Source organism: Pinus tabuliformis, chromosome 4_1, assembly GCF_031772625.1.
Source record: "Pinus tabuliformis cultivar Carrire ecotype Pingquan chromosome 4_1, CPIR1, whole genome shotgun sequence".
In the NCBI taxonomy this organism is placed as follows: Eukaryota; Viridiplantae; Streptophyta; class Pinopsida; order Pinales; family Pinaceae; genus Pinus; species Pinus tabuliformis.
In genome coordinates this window covers 534,391,193-534,414,106 of record NC_142303.1, presented here as the reverse complement: position 1 = coordinate 534,414,106, position 22,914 = coordinate 534,391,193, and positions in this window count along the sequence as shown.

The window sequence follows — 22,914 nt, the reverse complement described above, 5'->3', positions numbered from 1 at the left end:
AGGATTTATTAACTAGCATAGTCTCTAGTGGGTTTTTCAGCTTGTATAGAACAACCACTACTTAGTTTTTATCAGCCAACAAACCCTTTTGGTTTCTTAGTTGATCTATCATCTAAGCTTGCTCTATGATTGTCAGGTAATAAGCCTAATTGGTTTCTTAGTTGTGTTATCATCAAAGCTCCTCTATTATTATCAGCCAACAAGCCTTTTAGGTTTCTCATCTATGTTATCATCATAGTTATGCTCCATGATTATCAACCAATAAGCCTCATGGGTTTATCAACTATGTTATCATAAAATTTACTCTACTCCAACAAACTCTCTTTTGGCATCAACACAATGCTTAGTGGAGTACATATCCAATCCTGCAATCAAGAATTTTTCTTATTAGTTAATATAAATGTTTTCATAACCATCATCATTTCCTTTTCATCCACATGACACAACATGAGCATATACAATCATATTCTTGTTTAAAATCATTGGTAAGCTTGGGCTTCCCTTCCCCATCAATTCCTCTTTCAACCAAGAATCTCGTTGGAAAACATATCATGTCATCCCATATATCCATCTATATTTGTATGAATTAAATTTATACAATCATTCTTTGACAAGAATGACTCCTGACAAGACCTTGTTATACATAATTGTGTTTACACATATATATGTATATATTAGCATGACTATGAACACACAATTGTATATGTACTTATAGTTGGGGTTGAGAGAACCTCCTTTGAGCCATTCTCATGGTTGTCATTGTGTTTTCCATTATCCCCATGGACTAAACCAACCTTATTGGCTATAATATTGGTGTCCACTCAGTTAAGGACATATCATACATTAACACATATAAGATAAAACCATAGTTTTAGATAACTCCCTATATTGATGTTGTTATTCACACAACAATTTTCAGCCTGCACTTAACTTCCTTTCTGCCTGTTTTCATATTTAGGAGAAATTCCCCAACATACACTGGTGATGGTATTTCCTAATCCCTCGCCCAAACCAAACCTTTCTCATCATTATTTTTGGTCCATTTTCTTTAATTATTCGCACGACCTCTTTTAGGTCATGTTTCTGTTGGTCCTACTTAGCCTTCTTACCAGATCTCCATGGATTTCCTTCCACCCTACCAATGTTCCAAAGGGCCAAAAATCATGAAGTACAAAAGGAAAAATTCAAAGGAAAAGTGGGTAACTACAAAAGAAAGGAACCCATGATAACAATCATAAAATAACACAACAAAAATAGCATGGTCATGTGCAATCCAATAGTAAAAAGGGAAATTGAAACATAAATCAATCGAGAGCACAAACATAAAATATTTAACAACATAACAACTCAATTATCATGAGTTCTAGTGTCCCTCAATACTTCAATAGTAAGGCCCAACTCATGCCCTTTGCATGATTTCATGAAGTATCTTCTACTACAACCAACCACAATAATTAACTCAACAACTGCACAATTTATTTACAATTAATTATATTGCTTCAATAACAATGAAATGGATACATAATACGTATCTAATCATCCATCTTGACCCTTGATTCTAGTTGGATAGCGTGCCTATATTCTACAACTGAGTAGGTCCCAGGCACGTTTCGAGCTACGCCCTCCACCGTCTGTGCTTCTTGCAAAATATGAAATCTTGATTGATTTCTCTGTATCTAGGGGTAGTCTCTACGTAGGTGGTTCTCCTTGCATTTCCACCATACTATGGGCTTCTTTTAGGACCCATCCTCTTATTCATCCTAAGCACGTCGACCTTCATAAGCTATGTTGAACATCTGTTGGGTTTCACCTCTACTTGTGGTAGAATCTCTTTCCTTCTCCTTAGGCCTTTAACCAGAACTTCCCTACATTTTTCCTCTAATTTTAACCATTGGGAGAATCAATAAAGAGAAGTTTTACTATATTTCTATGTATCTTTTCCTAGTTTAATGCATGATTGGATATAATTTGCAAGTACACTATTTATTTACTGTGCGAACCTGTATGAATGTTTTGTATAACTAATTATAACTTAAGACATTCAAGTAGGCGAAGGTAATTAACTAATACTGGAAGATAAGTAAGATCTCAGGTAATAACGCAGAGTGTGGCTCAGGAGCTCCAGAACCCCTGGTTAGGGTTGGGTGAAGGCAATGTATCAGGCTGTGAGGAATGGGAAAGTGCGCAAAACAACTTCCACGCAGGAACAAATAGTGGACCAGTCGAACCTCTCAGACATCTCAAGGGTGCGGAAACCTAGTTCTAGCACCCTCCCATACTACTTTGGGTGAGACCTCAGTCTGCGCTCCACGGACTATTGCCGAAAGGGCCAGTAGTACAGGGATTTGTTTGGCTAATTAACTCCGAATGATCTGAAATTGATCGAAGACAAACAATAAGGTATTACAGACTCATGTGCATGGATGTGTCTATGTTATTTTATGCAACAGATCAATAAGATTGTGAAATACACAGACACTGAAGCAATTAAAGAAAACACAATAGGAAAACATATAAATGCAACAAGTTTAATAAGGAGTTCACCCAATACTCCTGGGCTACGTCTCCTGGTCCAGCCTTCAGTGGTGGCCTCTCTATTATGTTTTCAAAGCAGAGTTTTTACAACAGTGAGCTCAATTTGAGTCTCACTCAACATATATAAATCAGCAAGACTAAACTTGGATCCCCCAAGTCTCTGGAGTACACAGACTCTCCTTACTGAATTTTGACCTCTATTGGTCACAATGGTATGAGTCCAATCTGAGACTCAATACATGACAGGCATATACAGAGGAGCTCGCTTGAACCTCTCAAGCCCTTTCTGGAGTACACAGACTCTCTGTCTCTCTCTTTGTCTCTGTCTTGATGCTGCCTTTTCTCTTACAAGCTAGCTCGACTTCTTCTCTGTTCTCTGCTCTTAGCTTTCTTAACTTGCTTCCTATTTTACTGCTTTTTTCTCTCTCTGTTAGTTCGTGGCTTTAAAGACAATCTACTTTCTGATTGTTCATTTTGCTTCCCGACTTTCTGGTTCTCCTGCCTACGTTTGTTTGAATTCCTTTGTTCTGCGTCATCATCATCATAACAAACTGAGTGCCAGTTCTCTTGGAAATGTTTGAATGGTCGTTATTTCCGTTTGCTCCAAGATTTTCCCACGAAACACAAATCTTTGCCAACTCATCATTCATGCCAGACTTCAAACCTTATACAATTCGGCATGTTTACCCCGTTGAATCCGGTCATCCATCGCATCGCATTTCCACCGTCGATCTGGAGCCCCAAGATTCTATGATCTCCATCCATATCAGGTGGGTAAGTAGCATGACCTTTACCCATCCAATGTGAGCGGTTTTCTCTCTCTTTTACCGGACGCATGGCACCTAGTGTGTGGCATCGGGTGAGACTCAGTTGAAACCGCTTACTGCTTGAAGCCCTTTCGATATCCTGCCAGTTTTTGTGTGGGACCCGCCTCTGACGGAATCAGCATGATATCTGTATGGTTTTATGACTTTTCAGGTCCAGGACGCTCAGGGCTTTTCCTTCACTGAGGGGTTTTCCCGACGATATGTCGCTAATCGCATATTAGAAACCACCCCTGTTTCTCAAAAAGACCTCTTGTGTTGCCAATTCGTGACAGCGCGTGTTACCATGGGCCAACGGTCTGCGCGCTTGACCGAGGGTCCTCGTTGCTCTGCGCTACTCACAAATTACAATTGTTCCGAAGATATTTCTGATAAGCTTGACCTTTGTAAGTCTTTGAAACTTTGGCATGAACTTTTCAGAGTTATGAAAACTTAGAGAGTGCTTTAGGATCCAATTCGGATCACCGAACCTGGGTCAGGCCCCAACAAGCCAACAGCCTTGCTATCGCGCAACAGGTTTGTGCAGGTCTCTAGAAAGGTCGTAAGCATAGAAGGGTCCATTTCCTTAATAGGTTTATCCTGGCTCCCTGATGTAGAGGCCTCATCGAAGCTCTTGTTTGCTTCCATGAATGTTTCATGTGCGCGCTCCAAATCAAATTCAGCCTCCTTCGCCGGAGCTTTGTGAACCCATGCGATGTCTTCGGGTTGTTTCCCCTTATCATCGCCCGTTTCAATTCCACTTCAGAGAACTATATTCACATTCGGATCCTCTTCGCAAAGCTCAACCCTCATCATATGCAGGTTCTGAGTTAGCTACAGTGGTAGCACTCCTTTGTCGTGTACCCTCTCTATTAGTGTAGGACAGTCCTCCGTCTCATGATCAAACTGAGTATAATATTTGCACGACGGGCGTGTTGGGTTAGTGCATTCACGGGCATAGTGTCCTAGTCCTCCACAATTGTAACAGATCAACTGTCCCCAACCTTTGCCAGGTCTTTCTCTACCTTCGCCTCATCCGTGCCCCTGAAAGCCTGTTCACGCCATCCCAGTGCTCTAGTCAAGAGGCCGCATTTCTACTTGAACTATATAGGCGGGTGTTTTGTCCATCATCAATTCATAACTTCGGCAGTTGCGGTCATCATGCCCTACTGACCTGCAGAAGTTGCAAAACAGTTGTTGCGATGTTTGTACAAACTTTTGCAGCAAATGACAATTATCAGTCGCATGTTTCCCTGCTACCTGACATATAGCGTACCACAACGTAGGCCCTACGCTCGGTCCTGCTTGGGCTTCTAGTCTCAAAGGCATTGGTCCTCCTCTTGGAATATAGTTTGCAAAGACAGGGCAGTGGTCTTTGTCATGCCCCTGACCTTTACATTTCAGGCACCATATCTCTTCGCGCGCCTCCGGTCAAACTGTTCTATCCTGCTTCAAAATTTTCATTTTGAGGCAAAGATTTTGTAATTGCACATGGATCTGCTGAACTCCCAAACTCGGATATTGCATCGGTGTTTCATGCAGTCTTATTGCAATCTCCAAGGCCTCTGCCTGAGTCATAATCTTATGTTGTGACAATGCAACCCTTAGGTGAGGCAGGAGCAAAGCCACAAACCACTCGTGATGTTGTCCATCTGTTAAGTTCATATTAGCTTCGTGGATTTTACACTTCAATCTCTGATCCAATTCCCAAGGTGTCTCACCTGGTTTCATCGCGATTTCCTTGAACCCCACAATCGACTGCACCTCGGATTTAGGCCTATTGAACTCTTTATTCAGCGCGTTCTGGATCTCTACCAACCCAATGTTTGGGTTATCAATAGAGTACTTGATGTACCAAGTTAGTGCTCGATCCTGTAAATCACTAACCAATGTTGCCTTCTTCATGTGATCGTATGTGACGCCCTGAGCTTCCCATACAACATTTACAATGAACCAAAACTGGTCTGGGTCCTCATTTCCCAAGCCCTTAAACAAAGGCAGCTTCACTGAATTCACCATGTTGAATTGGGGTGGAGGTGGGGGTGGTGTGGGCGAAGCCGTAGGTGGCGATGGTGGTGAAGGTGGAGGTGGTGTGGGCAGAGGTGGTAGTTGCGGGAACCCTTGTTTTATCAACTGAACTGCACTTCGCAGAGAAGCCTGTGCTACTCCCTCTTTGTCACTCAAAGGAGGTGAAATTAGTGGGTTATATTCAGGACCCTTTCTTCCTTCGTTCCTTTAAGTCATTCCACTTTGCGTAGCTCTGAACATCAAGGTAGCTGCATAACCCGTTTTTCGCACAATAACATCTTAATCCAAGTATTTAAAGACTTCAAGTACTTACCTCGTGGAACTTTAAAAAAGCGTTGCTCCGCCTCAATGTGACTGACTGACATATCGACCACAAATTCAGTCACAAATCCTCCTATGATATGATTGATCCAATGATTGACAGCGCGGGCAATCTTATCCTCAAAATCTTCTAGTCTTTGTACTAACTCCAGGGTCTAGACAATATGACCGTCAATCCTCCACCTTCCTTGGCTATCCGCTAGCTTCATGATCCACTCGTATAGCTCAATTGGAAAGGAACATAAAAAGATCTCATGGCTTTCTGTATACAGGTACATGTCTAGCCACTATTCCTTTGTCAGTTGCAGATTTATGTTCTCCTGTGTCACGAATTTGTGGATCTTTCTATCCAACCAGTCTTCGATCTCTTTCTTAGTTGGATTCCAGTGATATGACATCACACATCTCTCATGAAAATTCTGGTCCCAATAACGGAGCCATTTGTTGGCTTTGTGGGCCCTGACCCAGGTTCAACGTTAGTTAGCCAAACAAATCCCTACACTATTGGCCCTTTCGGCATCAGCCCGCGGAGTGTGGACTGAAGTCTCACCCGAAGCAGTATGGGGGGATGCTGGAACCAAGTTTCTGCACCCTAAGATGGTCGTGATGTTGGTTTATACCCTCTACCCCTACTTTCGTGCAAGTCACTAAGCCTTAGGGCTCTATCAGTCTACCCTTTATTCCACCCTTGAGTACCTCCACGAAGGTGTACGATTGACCTTCGCACAGCCCTAACTTGTGGTCCAGGTACTTCGTGCAACTATGACAATGTATTGTATAGGTTCCCAAGTTATCTAAAGTTTTTTACTTATTCTACCAATCAATTACAGTTATCGTCGTGTAAACTGATATTCTTACTTGCGTTCAATTAACAAATATAACCACATAAATTTGCACATCAAATAAGCATTGTAATATAAACCCAGATCGTAATGCAATATAATCAGATGCTTTAACAGAGACTTAAATACATAGTAATTGCATAATACTTCTCTTTATTAATATCTTCCAGTTTAATACAGACTCTATCCACCCTACGCACACAACTGCAGGGGTCCGCGCACTCAGCTGCGGACTTCCACCCTAGGCCTCTGCGCACTCAGCTGCAGAGCCTCTACCTATGCTAAGACCTAAAACACTTAGACTTCTCTACCAAAACTCCAATGCTTCTTTCTTCTCCTTTTCTTACTGCCTAGAGCTTACTTACTTAGCTCTTTTTTATACAATCCCATGGTCTGCGGACCATAAGTAGATCTTTACAGCCGACTTGATACTTTACAAAATAAGGGCGGACAACCATTTATGACTCTTCACACCTTCACGCTCTGCGACCACAAAATGTAGAGACTTGACAACTTTATTACAAAATTTTCCCAAAATATGGGCTTTTAGCCCCAAAACTACTCTTGGGGGAACTCATTCCCAACAAAGGATGCATCAATGGATGCAGATTGCTAAATCAAAGAAAGTAAAAGATGTGGGCCTTATGGAAGAAAAAATCCTAGAGATGGGCAAGGAGTTGAGTGAATTTAGAGATAGAGAACACACCATCAAAACACAGCTTCACGCAAAAAACACATGGATGACGAGGAAATTGCAAGAAAAGGTGACCCAATTGGCCATCATGGAAAGCCTTTCCATGGAGGCACTTCAATGCAAAGTGCCATCCAAATCCTATGCACTTTACCTCAAGGACCAATGGATGCAATTCCAAATTAAGACATTGGCACAACAGGGGACCATGCCATTCCAGGATTACAGGAAATTCATTGATTGGTGTGACAAGAGTACCCTTGAGGACAAGGCCAAGGTATCTGAATTCTACCTGTACAACCTTGCCTTAGCAGACCTGAATATTTGTGACCCTAATGCAAAATTGGGAGACTTGCCTCTGATGGCCCTTGCATCATGGATGAGTCATGAGGAAGTCAGGGATGAGGAGGTGAAGAGAATAGTAGAAAAAGAAGAAAAGGAACCCCTCTACATTAGGGCAAAGCAAATAAATTCAAGTGTTGTAATCAATAACCAAGACATCATTTCCAATTATTCTCAACTTGAACCAAGATACCTGGCTACCTAAGAACAGGCCATATCCCATTTTGAGGACACTCTAAGATGATTGGGGACTGAGAGCCAACAAGCATGCCAAAGGAGATGGAATAACATGCCACACAATCTCATGATCACGGAGTATCACTCTCTTGAGAGATTGAGGAATGCATTAGAGAGAACACCCCTGTATAAAAAGGCCATGCAAAGACTGAAGATCAATTAGATTAGACTTAAGCTCAGTCCACCTTTGATTTTGAGTTTACTAGAAGGTAGGAAGGAAGAAGAGGAAATAAAACAATGTTAATAGATATATAAAAATGTAGTGTTCTATCCTTAGGAAGAGATGCCATCCACAGAAGCTTTGGATATCAGGGAGGCCACGAGAGCTATGAAGGATATGGATATAGATGATTAGGTTTCCCAAAGGATGAGAAAAAATTTCAGTAAGGTGGTTATGATGAGGCTCATCAATAGGTAAACTACATGGGTCACAATGCCACTCTCCAACTTATTAAATTGTCTTTTCTCACATTTGTTTACAGATTTTATTATATTTTTCTTAGTGAGAAGAGTAAAAGTGATTTACTATGTCCTATGGCCTAATGTGTGTTAAATGAAAGAAATTGCAGCAGTTTTGAGTTGACTTGAGTGCATGGACTCAGAGTAGACAAGAAAGATAGATTATAGGAACTGGTCTCCCTCCTTAACTCCTCAAATCATTCAAAGATTCTCCCACTCTATCTCATCAGCTCGGTGTCATTGGTAGCCAAGCAAGCCAAGTTCATTGGCAGCCAAGCCCGTGCTAGTCAAGGAAGAGTTATTCTTGAGTTAGGGAGCCTAGTATCCCTATTTTCTAGGGGGATTTTGGTAGCTCCCGTTTTGTATAAATAAGATAGCTAAGGGACTCATTAGGATTTGAAAAAAATTTGTAGCCAAGAGGCCATTAAACTGAAGCACATTTGACTATTATTGTTATGATGTATTTGACATTTTTATGATAATGAGAAATTCCGTTTTGATCCAACACTGAGTTGACTCAGAGGGTTGAAGCTCTTGGGTTAGGGCCCAACCCTAGCAGTAGAAGTTCCTCTCTTTTGTATTTGTATTCTTAGCTTAGAATGTTGATTTATTGCTGAATTTTATTTATGTTTTCTGTTTAGCTTAGAAAGTTGATCAAAGTTGTTTCTTATCCATGCTTTCATTAGCTTAAAGAGTATATTAGTGTTGCAATCTAATGAAGGAAAATATACCAGAAAAGCTTGTGACAGTGACCCCTATTCCATCTCCCTTATCGGATCATGATTAGGGGACCCCACTCTCACAGCCCAAAAATAGAGTTTTCCTTTATTCATTTCCTAGGTTAAGTTTCATTCTTAGCTAGATAATTGTTTATGATTCCTTGGAAATAATTGCAGTTGTTAGTTTGCTTCTTAAGTTTGTTGTAGCTTAGAAGGTAGTCTATTCCAAAGATCTAGTCCTTAACAACAGTTAGATCAGACTTTCTAAATTCAAATCATTTTTTCCATGTTGACATGTAATAATTTGTAAATTAAAGAGAGACAGGTTTTATTGTAGGGATTGTTGATCTGCAGGAAGGGACACCTCTAACCAACTCCACCTAGGTCTCCTCCGCCTTCTGTTGATGCACACCAACCATATTCCAAACCTCTTTTTTCTAGCCAACTTGAGAAAGTTGTCTTAGGAAAATATTTCCTTCTAGGACTGATGGGCTTGGCCTTGGGTGATGTTCACCTTCCCTACACCTTCCACAACTGTCATGCACCCTTCCAACACTTCATCTCACCATTATTGTCCTTCAAAACCTCTCATCTTCATTGGCCTTCCAAGGTAAACATGAGAGGAGGAGGTACTATAATATGACTCAACCTCATAAGTACAATTAAGGAAGTGGAATCAACAAACTGAAACCTTATTGACCTTCCTTGAAAGCTACAAGACCCACAGGAGCTAAATCACCCCTCTAGATTCTGAAATCCCGAGTTAACTTTCTTTTTCACTGACCTAAACTCCCAATTGGATACACAATCCTACATCAATGTGACTATAGACCTCTAGTCACATGCATAAGCCTACAAGGAAGAAATTGTAGTCGTATTTTCCCTATTTTGTGCCCATGACCTTAGAATCTGAGCCACCTTTTCAGGGCTAGTCTCTAGACCACTTCCCAGAACTTGATGAAACTTTCCAAAACAATAAATTACATAAAGATAAAGATTATAACACAAAATGTGATCAAGGACTTGACAAAACCAACCCTAACCATCACAAAAAATTTGTTAAACATATGGCAGACATGTAATCTAAAGGTCATGAATGCACATCTGAAAATAGGAATGTGAAAAATTATCTTAGATTCACTAAGAAGGTCGAATGGCCTCTCATAATAGCTGCAATAACATTTTTTAGTCCATGCATTCATCAAGCATTCATATATTCATCAAATATGCCAAGAGACAAAGACAATATACATCATATAATCAACATATAACCAACATATAAACCAACAATAACCAGCATATAAACCATGGCAACTCATCCATAATATCACCATCATAATCAATATATATGCTCATATATCACAATATAAAATATCTCTTATTAACATGAAATTTCAAACAAGTTAGGGAATTTCACGTTCCACCCGATCAAAGATTGGGCTGAACCAAATATTTATTTTAGCTAGTCACCCCGGTGCCATATTCCAAGCATGAATGTGTGTCTCATGGAGTAACCAAAAAAAAACCAAACTAGGGCTTCCAGAGGTGAAACCACGTCAGCCCTCAACCGGTGATTCCACCTCATGGTTAGGCATCACTAACTATCACTAGATTGGTCTCTACCTAAGTTGTCTAGGGCTCCAAAGCATTTATTCCAACCCAGCTCCAAGATTAGTAACCCAACCCACATCTCCCGCAGGGTTCCAAAGCATGTGTCCAACCAAGGATCTAAGACTAGTAACTAAACCCACAAAGGGCTCCAGAGCATTTGTCTAGACAAGGCTTCCAGGACTAGTAATTCAACCCAAGTTTTTCCAAGGCTTCCATAGCATTTGTCCAACCAAGGCTCTAGGAACTAATAACTCAACCCACATCCATAAGGAACATGAGCGCCAATCAGAAAACAGATGGGAAAACTCACAACACCATGGATATATAGGAAATGGAAAGGTTAGGAAAAACCACTTTCAATCCAAGCAATCCTCCATGCCAATGAAAACTCATAACCAAGAAACCAAAAGCATGTACTAGCAAGGAAACCATACATGCAACTCAATACTTGCAAAGCAATCTAGTTGTAGCCGTTGATCCGGGCCTATTCCCTTGCACTTTCTTGCTTTCCATTTCCTTCCTTCTCCAATCCAAGTGGATACTAGAGTTCTCCAAGCATGCTCCAAGAATAGTCTAAGTGTGCAAGTGTATGATAGAGAAAGAATAGAAAGAGAGAGCCTCTGCTTTCTTCATTTTCCTTCATTTTTCCTTCAATTTCCTTCTCATGCAAATTTGTGACCTTTCACCTTCCTTTTCTTATATTTTCCTTTATTTTCATAAATAAATGCTAATTAATGCCTATTTGCATTTGCCAATGCCTTTGCCATAATAAACTAAAATGAACACACACTAGGATATTTTTACCAACATTCAACTTGGAATACATGTCCCATGACCTTCGTATTATTTGTTTTTACATGGAAATTCAACCGGGGGTTGCTATAGAACCCTCCCCCTTGGGGAAACACCGCCCTCAGTGTTCAATGACACTTATATACCAGTAAAAACATACTTCGTATGGAGCTTTATAACATAGCTCGTTGTAGTATTTCTAATGACTACTAATGAAAACATGACAAACATACTGTTTACTGGAGATATATAACCCAAATCATTACGGTATTTACAATAACATCCACATATACTCGTGCACATTTTCTTCAACCAACAAATAATCATATTGTCTATGGAGCTTTATAAACTTAGCTTGATACAATATTTCCAATCATATACATGTTGGAAAAATGTTAATACTGAGAGGGGGCTGAATCAATATTAAGGCTAATTTTTAACTCTTTATGCCAATTTCTTTTCTTATTCAAACTTGGAAACCATCCATATAATCAACAAAAACATATCATATGGCAGCAATATGAAAAAAAAGATACAAGCACACACCATGAGCATCATACATATGAGACATAAGGTTTTCCATGGAAACCCTTTCGTGAAAAAACCACCAAAGCTTGTTGTTGTTATTGATGTAAAATAAGAGTGCCTACTCTATTACATCAATCTGTTTTGTGAGCCACCACTTACAAGAAGCACCAAATCCCTTTGATTGTTTGCTAACACCTACTAGCAAGAAGCACCAACTCCCTCCTTTTGTAGACATACCAAAAGAACCATGTGAAGCACCAGCTTCATGGATTTGTTGCAAGCACCAACTTTCTTCTCCTTGGATGTATGCAAGCACAAAATTTCAGGAGGCACCAACCCCCAAGCCTTCCCAAGCATCCACTAGAGATGGAAGCACCAACTTCTAGTATGCAGGCTCCAATGCACAGTCAATAGGAAACTCAATGTTCTCTGTAATTGGCAACCACTCTTCCTGATATCAGCTTTGTTCTCTTCACAACCCTGCTCACTCTACTCATTCTGTAACAACCCATTGATCTACTCAACAACAATCACTCATCACATCTCCTCGCAACACTCTATTGTTCTCAATCCTTTGCATGATCTACAACAACTCATTGTTCCACTCACTACACTCAGCAACACACACAGTCCACACATTCCTCTCTACACTCTACTCTTCGATTGCATAGAGTTAGCTCTCAACCTCTTTTATTCATCAGGACCTCTCAGCCTTACACACTGTAGCACTGACTTGATCGACCTTATTCACATAGCACAGACACTTTTGGCCTTTCTTACTATAGACTGATTCTCTCGAGGTCTCTTACTTCTGCTTTTGCACTCTCAACCTTTCACAGCAAAACAGTCTCACTTCACCTCATGCACAACAGCGCACTCAGAGCAACGAGGTCTCAACATGGATCTCTCTACAATTTTCTATTCCCCCTTTTTTCTCAATTGGGCTTCTCTATTTTATTCCTCTATTATTCATTGATCGATGTTGCCACTCTTGTCTTGTATTCACATTTCCCGAGTGTACCTCGGCATGGCTTTTCCATTCTACTGTTGCATCTGACTTGGTCTCTGCCATGATATTAAACATGAGAATGGCCACCTGACTATTTCTCCATACTGAGATTTAATTATCAGTCCACTTGCACACTTCAACCAGTAATTGTCTTTTTTGTGGACAAATCTCCTATCACTGAGGCCCTCCATTCTTATTCATGGTTTCACACAGCTTGGCTGAAATTCGGCATGGATTCTCTATGGACCTTTGTCCTTGTTACCTTGTCCCAATGCTTTTTGTAGATACATCTTACTCCATAAACCAACTTCACCTATTTGTATTTGTTCTTTAGCTTCTGACCCATTCATCCATTTAACTCACTAAGGCATGCATCAGAGCACAGAGATGGCTTGTCTCACTTCAAAGCAGATCCAACAATATTTTTTTTTATCATGGTCCTTGCAGCCTTAACCCATCGATCTTTGACAATCGTTATTACTCCTACTACCAACTCCTCTGCATGACCATGGTCCTTGCTGCTGACTAATCCATTTTCCATACATCTTTTTAAAATCATATCGGAACCACAACATATCTTAACTCATACAAGAGAATGTTACTATATCACTGAGTTCAATACCCTTAGCCCCTTGGCACTTAGCTCCTTTGGTATTTTCTTTCTCATAGGACTGAGACCAGTGCCCATCATCTTAGAGCTATATCAGATCCCCTCTATATCGTAACTTCAACAAGCAAGATGTTACGATATTACGCAGTCCCGATATCCTTAGCTCTTTTTGTTCAACCCTTCTTCCCTTTAAGCTCCATACGACCATGTGTCATGTAATATCGGAGCCCCCTTTATCGTAAATTCTCAACCTTCATTTTCACAGTAGTCACAATGTTCTTATCCTCTGACATTCCAACCTCCGACATGTTGACGTCGCTTCCACACTTGGCGACTCCTAGGAGGCAACACATGTCACGCTGATTTGTCCCATTGGGCCACTGAAAATGCTAAAACAGGATGCTACGTGTCCACCATACTGTCATGTCATGTTAACCTCACTAGCCACTTCAGTTTCTTGGGCCCACTGACATGTCACCATGTGTCTTACAGGAGGAGAGAGAAAGAGTCCCGATTAGTCTTGGTTTTGCATCAATTACTTTGTTAACTTTCTTGGCATTCCTCGATGCTTTTAGCAATATCGGCCCTGTTGGATATTGTAACTTCTTAAAATACCACTGTTAAGAAGTTAAGATATTCTGATATCCTAGACCTCCGATATTCCGATGTCCTCCATCCTCTGATATCCCAATATGTCATGCTCCGATGCTCCAATATTCTAGTCTGTAGGGTTCTAATATCGGGTTTCGAGGTGCTCCAACCTCTGATATAGCCTTCTCCGATGTGATGACATTTGATATAGCCTGCTCTGATGTGCTAACCTCCGATATAACCTTCACCTATGTGATGACCTCCGATACTTCAATATTCTTAGGACTTCAAGTCCCTAAACTTCGGCAGACCATAACTTTATATCTGAGAGGCCATTTTTAGACTTCCACACATCGTTGGAAAGCCCTTTCAGAGAACTTTCCAACGAAGAGGGTCCAATGTAGACTTTGATCCCATATTCTAACTCTAAAATGGTTGCAAACTCTCTGCCACTCTTTTTTCCTTGACTCTTCTTCTTGTGCCTGGAATCCTTAACTCCCAACCACCATATTCATCATTTTATGGATTCTCTTGTACGCCTGCTACTATGATGATTCTCTACAGAGCACTACATCAACCAGGGATTCCTCCTGGGTGATCACTGTAGTAATCATCTTATGGATTTTCCAATAAGATTGCTACTATGATGATTTTCTACAGATCACTGCAACAACCATGGGATTCCTCATGGGCCATCACTGGCAACATCTGCTGCAACAAGCATCCATTTTAGTCTAGTTGACATCAATTCCAACACTCTTGCCAATAGTTAGAGAATGCCATATTCCCAACACATCTCCGAGCATGACTGTTGACATCAATTCCAATAATTTCAACACATCTTTACTAAGAAACTAGCCATCCTGACAATGCCAATTGTCCAACAATTTCCCCCTTTGGCATTAATGGAAACACCTCATCCTTATATTCACTTGGATGGCCACTCCACATGTTGCTTCCAAACTTCTCCTAGCATGAGCCACCAAGGACCTTCTCTCTTCTGCACAGGCCATCATATCTTCTCCATAATTTATCTCCCCCTTTGACATCAATGGAAAGGGGCTACACAATTCCTTTTTCTCCCCATGCAATCACTAGCCATGAAGATGAAGGTCTAGTTGTTGAGATGTCCATTCTGCTTTGTAGACATCTCTTCAAGGACTACTGCTATTTCTACTCCATACACTAGTCATATGTGATATGCTTCCCTTGAACATATACTACCTCTTCTTTGTGCTTCTAGTCTCGGAAACCTTATGGTTGCTGGTTGAATATGTCTCATACTAATGCACCTCTTGTATCGGTTAAAAACAAAAAATGATACCAATTAAACTGCTCATGATATTTCTATTGTTACAAATACTAATCAATGATGATGCATTTCATCTTGCTCTTCTTCGATCTACTACTTCATATCTATGCTCACTTCTCCTGAGAATCTTTAAAGTCAACACTACTGCCCCTAAGTTCAAGCCTCAAAAATATGGGCCACTGCTTAAAAAATACCATTTGTTAAAAAAAAAGGATAGAAATGGAACAATGTACTAGGAAAACTCTAATTCTTCCTCTCAGAAATAAATGTCCTTTTGCACACAAGGTTACTCCACATGAGCCCAAACTATCAATTCCCATAGTGATACCAATTGAAATACTAAAGGACATTGAAAGATTACACCAAATTTGTTTCATAAACATAATATTGTTAGGCATAATCAAACTCACAACTTAAATAAAATAAAGGTATTTCAACCAAGATGAAAACATTTCATTTGCTCAACAATATTCCTTTTTGAGGCTGACAATTGTTTCCTGCTACTACTTATCAAATCATCTCCCCCTGAGCCAATGATCTCTAATATCCTACAACTACTTTCTTGCATATGCATGGGGACTGATGTTGTGGACCTCACATGACTGTTGCTTGCTATCATTCCACAGTTCCGATGCATCACATCTTCCTCTTGACAATTCTTTTTTCAAAACTCCTATTGTGGCTAACATGCCTTCTCCTAGCCTTTTTATTCATCCTTGGGTTGCTACTACACAACACATCTTGTTTTCTTGCATTCCATCTACAGTCTATGGCTTTATGTCCAAAGTTATTGCAAGAAAAACAATACCATAAAAAGGCTTGTGATGACATAGATTACCTTTTCTTTGAAGGCTCTATCTAAGGGACCTCTGTTAGTTCTTCATGTGCCTTCCAAAATAGCTTGCATTACTGCCTTGTACTCTTTCTTACAATTTCCTAGATTTATTCTACTGCACTACTTGTTGTTGCTCCTTATGCTTTTGTTGTTGCTATTTTATTCTCGTGTTTCTTATGCTTTCCTTGTCAATTCTATTGTTCAAAAACCCCTTTTCCTTTGTTGTTGTTGGAACCTCAAACTCCCTTTCCTTGGGAAGTTGACCCTTCAACATTTTCCTTATTGGAGCTAGATTTTTCCTTGAAACCCAAACAAACCTTGATGAGAGGGGATATTTTCTTTCCAATAATCTCATCCAATAATTACTTTCTCTCCTCAAGCTTATTATACTAAACAACCCTTTATTTCATTTTTCTAAGCCATGTCTCAATGAGACTACTTCATTTTGTAGTCTCACACAATAAGCTTCTTTCTCACTCAGTTGATTGGTTAACTTTCCATTCAGTCTGCTAGCCTCTTCTTGTTGAGAATTTAGATCAACTAATGTTTTTCTCAACCTTTCATTCTCAAGCTCATAAATTTTTACTTTCTCCTCTTGCTTGATATTTTCATCTGATAGGTCCTTTCTCTCCTTTAGAGCAAAGATCAACTTCTTTCTAAAAAACATCATTTCATATAGATCCTTATCTTCACTATCAGAGATGCTTAGATGAGTCACCACAGAGATCTAGAATCATCAATGTGTCAATGGAGTCTTCCAAAGGCCTAAGGGATGTTCCATCTTCATCACTTTCAGTGATACCCCTATTCTCTTCACGGGATATACTCTCTTCTCCTTTAGAGGATCCCTCATTTTCTATTGATACTAAAATAGGTTTTCCTTCATTACAACTACTAGATGCATGGCTATCTCTATATTCAAGTGATTCAAATGAACATCTAGATAATGAACGAATTATCTCTTTACATTCATCACAAAGCAATACCTTACCTTCTGAGTAGCATGATATCTCTTCTGAGTCTTCTTGGTCCTCAACATGAGTGTGATGAGAAGAGACTTCTGCATGTTCTGATTCATTGCTAGAGTAGCAGGGCTCCTCTACCTCTTCTTGAGCCACATGGATAACTCTTCCATACAAACATTGAATTCTATCCATCATTTCCTTTGCTATCTCACAATTCCTTACTTTATCAACATATTGGCTTAGACAACCCTTTCATGATAACCTCCTTGGCTTCTTCATTCTACTCACTCTTTTGTCCATTCAAGTAAGAGTGCCATATGTCAACATCCAAGGCCATTAAATAGGCTTCCATTATGACTTTCCGGAATACATACTTTGATTCACTTAAGAATGGTACTCCTTCATATGTAAGCTGAGATTGGTTAGCCATAGTTTCCCTTTGATCTACCTTCTAGCGGTTAAGTTATCCCTGAAGGAACCTCATTCTGATACCAATTGTTGGAAACAATGTTAATACTGAGAGGGGGGTGAATTAGTATTAAGGCTAACTTTTAACTCTTTATGCCAATTTATTTTCTTATTCAAACTTGGCAACCATCCATATAATCAACAACAACATATCATATGGCAGCAATATGAAAACAACATACAAGCACACACCATGAGCATCATATATATGAGACACAAGGTTTTACGCAGAAATATTTTTGGGAAAAAACCACCAAATCTTGTTGTTGTTATTGATGTAAAATAAGAGCACCTACTCTATTACATCAATCTATTTTGTGAGCTACTACTCATAGGAAGCACCAACTCCCTTTGAGTGTTTGCTAGCACCCACTAGCAGGAAGCACTAACTCCCTCCTTTTGTAGACTCCTATCTAGCTTACCAGAAGAACCATGTGAAGCACCAACTTGTAGGAGGCACAAACCCCAAGTCTTCCCAAGCACCCACTAGAGACGGAAGCACCAAATTCCTGTATGTAGGCTCCAACCCACACTCAATGGGGAACTCAATCTTCTCTGTAATTGGTAGCCACTCTGCCTGATATCAGCTCTGTTCTCTTCACAACCCTACTCACTCAGATCATTCTACAACAACCCACTGATCTTCTCAACAACAGCCACTCATCATAACTCCTCGCAACACTCTATTGTTCCCATCCCTCTGCACGATTTGCAACAACTCACTGTTCCACTCACACATTCACCTACACACACAAACCATGTAGTCCTCTTTACACTCTACTCTTCTACTGCATACAATTATCTCTCGACCTCTTTTATTCATCAGGCCCTCTCAGCCTTACACACCGTAGCACTAACTTTCTCGGAATTCTTCACACAACACAAGCACTTTCGGCTTTTCTCACTACAATAATAATTCTTTCAGGGTCTCTTACTTCTGCTTCGACACTCTTAGCCTTTCACAGTAGAACCATAGAAGAAAAGGCTCACTTTGCCTCATGCACAGTAGTGCACTCACAACAACGAGCTCTCAACATGAATCCCTCTACAATGTTGTATTCCCCCTTTTTTCTCAATTGGGCTTCTCTATGTTATTCCTCTGCTACACGTTGATCAATGTTGCCACTCTTGTCCTGTATTCACACTGGTCGAGTGTACCTTGACATGGATTTTCCATTCTATTTTTGCGTCTGACTTGGTCTCTACTGATGAGCCTCAGTATTGCTACGAGGATGTTGCAACTCCCAAGGCTACCAACTTTAATTATCAACCCGAGGTTTGTACAAACTTAAGAGGTATAGGCATTGTTAATATTATTAAAAAATCTACCCCTGATGGGTTGGATGACTATGATGAGATTTCTATGAGGTTCAGGCACTATCTATGCATCATACATTGTGTCCTTCCTTTGTTGTCATGATGTAATGGAGTGCATGTAATTAAATCAAATCATAAACTAATTGCAGAAAATGAATGTTAGGTCCCTAATACTAGCGATTCCCCCATTACTATTGTCATTATAGCCCTATTGTTATTATTGTTCCCTTATATTATTATTGTTATGTCGGCTTTGATTATATTGTGACCCCTTAGACTCCTATATATAGAAAGGAGGTTTTGGTCATTCGTATCATCCAAGAATTCTTCATTTGTGTAATGTAAAGGAGGTTTCCCCCTCAAAGAGGTTGATTTCTAAGGCATTGATCTTTATTTTCTATCTTTTTGTGAGCTGGTTTCATAACATTTGGTATTAGAGCTTTGGATTCTAGGGTTTCACTACTCCAAACTAGTCATTGTGGAATTTTCGCTATAACATTTTCCTACGACGTTTCAGAAACTAAAACCAAAAACCCATTTGCGCTGAAATCGTTCTGAACATCGGGTCCAAATTTCAGATATTGTCTCGCTATATTTTCAGAGATATGATTTGAGGAAATTAGGGTTTTTGCAGACTCCCGAATTACATTCAAAACAGGTGACCTTGGGAAAATCGTCATAACTTTCTCTCTGAAGATCAGATTGAAATTTTGTAAGAAGTTACAGAAAGAGGACGTACTTTAGTTTTCTGTGTATATTTTTCAGGTCCGAAGGTCGAAACAGTGACATGTGGAACATCGTACACGTTATCTCTACTAAAATATTGTATAATCAGGTCATCTTAGGAGATTGGGCATAACTCTTTCTTGGAAAATCTGATTTTGATCAGACCGGTGGCATTGGAAAGAGGATTTAGAGGGATACTGTAGGAAGAAATTTCAGATCTTGGAGATCCACAATTACAGAGATAAAAAAGATTGAATATCAAGCTTCTACAAAGTGAAAAAAGGTGTGTAGTCTTTTTAAAATTTTGCATAAGTTTGGGTTGAAAAATTAGTTTGAAGTCCAAAGGTGTTATCGGGAAAAGTGTCCATTTAGATCTACTCTATCCCACTAAGGTGTGACAGCTACCTTAGAAACAAACAGAGAAAAATACTTTTGTATTCTTCTTTATGAACTATAAACAAAGAGGAATAGGATGAACCAACCTATGTCTTGTGCTAGTCCTTTGATCCGATCTCTCTCCTCTTTGACAGCTTCCAGCTACCTGCTTTCTCACTTGCCCAACTTCACCAAGTACCTGTAAGATCACAGAAGAAGGAAACTATACAAAGACATGGGTTTATATTCACAAATAACTTAGGATCAGATTTAAGTTAACCATACAAATGTAACAAGCATCAATGAAACACAAGCATGGAGAAGAAACTCAAATAGTTTTATTGATATACAAGAAGATCCAGGAGGAGTTACAACCGATGATTCCTGACCCAACATCAACCTCCCAGCAAAGAAGTCCCTTCTTCAACCCCAACAAAGCATAGATCACCCAATTCTCTGATATGTATCTCAAAACCAACAACAATTCCTTACAATGTGCAAAATTCCAACCTCTGGATCTCTGGGATGAGGGATCCATATATAGATGTATGCAAGGAGGAAGAGTCAGCTCATGAATTGATTAGTGGCTTCTCTCTGTCATTTCTTGCTTCCACTTGGAGACTGAGAGCCTCTTACTCATCCTTGGTCGAATTCAGTGAGGCAAGTGTCATTGGAGAAGATTCTGGAAGCTTCCATTGTCTCTCCACCTCGTGGAATGACTCTGCCACTTGTCATTTCCCGCTCAATGCACCCTGGTAGTGCATGCAACGCACCTAGCTAGTGGAATTAGGTGCTATGCAATGCACTTGTCTAGTGGAGCAGCTGAAATGATCCTGATTTGACTTATTCTAAGCAATTTCTGGTGGAGAACTTCTGGGAGAAGCTGTATTTTGTTGACCTTGTTCCTTTAGGAGTTAGAACAACACTTTTAGGGACTTAGGAGCCCTTGGTTTATGGAAATTTCATGCTTAGAGCTGTAAGGCACAAAAATGTCTATAACAGTTGCCCCCTAAAGTATGAGGCCGTTTATCGGGTGAAATGCTTTATTAGGAGGATCCGAAGTTCTTTCAATGCTGGGAGGAGACCTATAATAAGATACAATACAATACATTATCTTCATACTAATTTCATGATCTAGCTGAGGCGGGCATTCCCATGCTTAGCTTTATAAATTCATTTTCATGTACATAGGACAGACAATCGTCTGATGGTAGACTGATGATTCTGATAGAGCCATCATCCTTTTGGTAGGATGATTATCTGTGCTGCAATGTTGTACATTTCAATGTCTTTATTTTCCTAAATATATATCGCAGCCCGGATGGATGAAACTAGATCCTGGGTCTTCAATCGCGTCCGATATTCACTCGAAGTACAAGTCGATCCACGTGAGAAATGTTTTGAAGTCGAACATGGAAAGACATCGCTTGATTACCAGTCAATGACGTAAACTATTAACAAGCGCGAGAGGAATCACCGATAATGATAATGACCCTCAAGGTACTGCAGTACAATTCACGTGGTGTGAATAAAGGACTTGGCATCGAACACCACGTAAAATCTTTCAGTCGAAGGTCATTGATGTATACCTGTTGCCGAAAGTGAGAAACTTGCCATTGAGGCATGCAAGCTTCAAAGTACTGAATGGGGTGTTCCTAGATCAACTTCTTGGATAATGAGCTGATGTCGACAAGAAGTGATCCGTCATAGGAGGGCCTTAATGAATCCCACATAAATGACATGGAACAGAGCAAATGATTTTGATGGAGGTGAAAATGATCTGATGATATATGGTTCAGGGTGTCGGTCATGAAAGAATGGAGTATAATGTATGGTAGTGGGCGGGACACAGGTGGCCTTTCTGGATGACTTCTCTTGAACATGTCGGTGACACTTAATGTGATGGATTGGTAGCATTAACCCCAAATGTGGATGGTATGGTGAGACCATGGCGATGTGACCAGTGAATGAAACAACCCAACCCGACTCGGGCACGGAGTGGAAGTGTCATGTTCAAGAGCGACTTGCTACCAATAAAGATCCTTTGAGTTTTCTTCCCAATTTTTCCCCAGTCATTGCTGACCAGTACCTCTTTATTTTTGTCAAGCTTGAGGAGGATAACATATGCTTGTTCTATAATTTGCCCTTCGGGCAAACCCATCGCTATGTTTTAACGAGCCTAGCGATAGTGAAACTCGTTCTCGTCTAAAGACAAGTTTGTCGCTATTAATCTTTTTAACGAGTCTAACAACAAAGACGACTCGGTCCTTTTCATTTTTAGAGAGTCTGAAAAGGTACGTAAAGGTAACTCCAAAATTCCTTTTTCGTCATCTAATCCATTAAGTCTGAAAAAGTATAAAACAATACATAAGGGATGAATTTTCGATCGCTTTAACGAGCCGAACAAAACAAGCGCTCGATCTTTTTGTGCAATAATCCCTCAGGTCCAAAAAGATTAAAATCTAGAGGAGGGATAGAACTTCCTGTCGCTTTAACGAGCTGGAAGGCCAAAACTCGGCAATCTTTTCATATTTTACGAGTCAGTTGAAAAGAGCTTAAAGAAGACTCGTCTTTTGAGGAACGAGTGATAAAATGGGTAGCAGCTAATTCCAGGTAAGGTTTGGAATTTTCCAATCACGGCAGTGTCACAAGGATGGCTAGTGAAATCACTCTTCGCAGCTATTCCTCAAAATGGGTAAACAATCAAATGGAGGTGAATGATCGGCCAATGGAAAAGTGGAGGTGATGGTGCAAACACGACCAAGGCTTTAATGGCTAAAATGCTACATTCACGGTGG